The following is a 3,103-nucleotide window of genomic DNA, read 5'->3' on the forward strand; positions in this document are numbered from 1 at the left end:
GGTGGGAATTTTGGTTTTACATGAGAAAGAATTATTTTCTAGGTTAGATTTTTCCAAGGTAGCAACTTAACTGTGGTGGTTATCCTTTTTAAGAAGGGATGTCTTATTTTGGAACTGAGAAAGAAGCAGGGGGAATTCCATGAAAAATAACAGTGAAAGAAGAGAAGGTTGAAAATACACTGCCACCTAAATTTCCATTTAAACTGAGAAATAGTTCGCACGATACCATCAAAACGCAAGGCCTCCTTAGACGTGGGAGTCTGATCACCAATTAGTCTTCCTCGTTGCTTGGTTGGAGTTTATCTTTGAACGCCTGGTTCTATGGAAGCAGTTGTCAAGGAAACCTGGACTTCAAGGCACTTCCTGAGTTCTTTCCGTGGGCCCCGCCTCTGAGAGCTCGGGTGTGCCGTGGGGGCTTCTGTCTGCAGCTTATTATAGTTTTATCTCGATTAATACGAACAATCACTTGGTGACTCAAGGCAATTTTTTTTGCATCTCTTGATGAGGCATTGAAAACAATGAAACTGTCATTTTGTTCACCAGATGGATTTTAATGGATGTTCCACCTAACAGTTAGTCACTAATACTGTGTACAATGCACCATCCTCGAAGACTTTCATATGTGGATTTAGGATGGTGTCCTAATCAAAAGATGAGTCATGAAAACTACCCAGATTTTTAATTCTGTGAAGATGAAAATTGTGATCTAAACATTATTCATAGTCTCCATTTCCCTACTGATAGGGATATAAGACTCATGGATTAAGAGAATCTTCATCTGTTCAGTGTGATTCTTGAAATGTTTCTTTCAGCACAGCTTTTAGATTTTCCTTTGCTTAAGCCCTTGTGCCATAATGTGAGGATTTTTAAATAGATAATTTTTTGTTTGTTTAGTTTAGGGAAAATCCATAATACTCTATTATTTGGCTCTATTCAGAACTTAGCTATTCCCTAAAGTCATCTTCTAAATGAAATGAGGAACTTGGAAAAATGATTTTGTTTCCAATATAGTAAGAAATCAGCAGATCATCTTTCCTAGCTGAGTCCATTGGGCTGCTATCACACAATAACTTACAAACAACAGGAATTTATTTCTTATATTTCTGGAGGCTAGAGGTCTGAGATCAGGCTACTCACAGGGTTGGGTGATGAGCTATCTCCCTGTGTCTTCACGTGTGGAAGGGACGAAGGAACCCATTCAAGAGGGCTCCAATCTCATGACTTAAGCACCTTCTAAAGGCCTCATCTCTTAATACTATATTAGTATTATAGTAATATAGTATACTATATGTGCTCAGTTGCTCAATCATGTCTGACTCCTTGCAACCCCATGGACTCAGCCCTCCAGGCTCCTCAACCTGGAGGAGCCCCAGCCCTCCAGGCTCCTCTGTCCATGGGATTTTTCAGGCAAGAATACTGGACTGGGTTGCCATTTTCTCCTCCAGGGCATCTTCCCAACTCAGGGATCAAACCCAGGTTTCCTGAATTGCAGGCAAATTATCATCTGAGCCACCCGGGAAGCCCCATATATATATATATATATATATATATACTATATATATTAGAATATATATACTATATGTAATATAGTATACTATGTGTGTGTATATAGTAGTATAGTATACTATAATATGATCTTCTCTGAGGCTCAGAGGTAGAGAATCTGCCTTCCAATGTAGGAGATGTCGGTTTGATCCCTGATTCGGAAAGATCCCTTGGAGAAGGAAATGGCAACCCACTTCAGTATTTTTGCCTGCGTAATCCATAGGGTTGCAAAGAGTCAGACATGTCTTAGTGACTAAAAAGAACCCAAATATTATAAATAGTAATATAGTATATCATCTTTGAGGGTCAAGATGTCAAAATATGAATTTTGGAGGTGGAACAGAAATATTCAGACCATAGCACTAGCTCAGCAGCTTTGTACTATTCATAATACCTGTGATCTAGTAAGTTCGGGTCAAAATTAGATGGCTAATGTTCATTCATTCCCTCATTCATTCATTCATCTAGCCATCCAACATTTACTTTGAGGAAGCCTCTATAACTAACAGTGTAACTTCAGTGAAAGGCCATGTGGCATAGCAGATTGATGACTCATCTGAGCTAAGGCTGTGTATAGATGTACTATAGCCAGGTCTCATATACAGTGATAAAGGGCTTGGGTTTTTTCCTTGTAGCAAATGAAAGCCATTGCAAGACTGCAATCAGAGGGTTGATGAGTGGCTGACGGCAACATGGAGGATAAATCAGGCGGAAGAGTGGTGGCAGGTGAGATTTGAGGAGTGTGTTGAGTGGCCCAGGCAAGCCTGAGCTGATGATATGGGAGAAAACGAGCTCTAGAGATGTTTATGAGGAAGACTTGTAAAGATCTGATCGATTATCCCAGAGGCACTAGGTGGGGTGACTTTGACTCCCAAGCAGGAGAGGACGGATGTCAGAGGTAGGAAGATAGAATTGTGGGTTTGGGAGGTGCTGAGTGCGGGCTGCCTGAAGGGAAGTTCGAGAAAGCTCTGCAAAAGCTGAGCCAGGAGTTCAGGACACCTGAAGTACATCCTACTGCCAACAAAACATCCTCACTTTTGTTTTTGGGTCTCTTTGTTATTCTCACTTTCCCAAGCCCACTGTGACAATCTGTTAACAGCTCTTCTCCTGGCCTCAGCTCTGGTCTCTGCTCCATGAAATTCTCTCTTCATCCTGCCCCCAGAGGGATCCAAATGAAATGCTAATCCACCATTTCCTGATTAATTCCTTAAATGACATTTTCATGTCATTTCCTGATTAACGCTTTTCAGTGGCTCACTCCTCCCCACTGTGGGATGAAGCTCGAGCTCTTGGGCATAGCCCTCAAGCCCTCTCTGTGTGGCCCTTGCTGACATGATGAAGGATGTCCAACCTTGCACATTTTGCTCCAGCCCTACCAGCCCCTGGCAGTTCCCTGACCTCTCCCTGTGCTGTTTTATGCTCCTGCTATCATCTCTTGCTGGTAGGGTTGAAGAAGCAGGAGCAAATGGACTAATGAATGAGGCAAGAACCTGGAAGACATAGAAAACAAGTGATCAGGAAGACAGGCAGGAGAGCTCGCTGGGATTTCAGGAGAGGT

The sequence above is a fragment of the Bos indicus genome, chromosome 6 (genome assembly GCF_029378745.1).
Source record: "Bos indicus isolate NIAB-ARS_2022 breed Sahiwal x Tharparkar chromosome 6, NIAB-ARS_B.indTharparkar_mat_pri_1.0, whole genome shotgun sequence".
In the NCBI taxonomy this organism is placed as follows: domain Eukaryota; kingdom Metazoa; phylum Chordata; class Mammalia; order Artiodactyla; family Bovidae; genus Bos; species Bos indicus.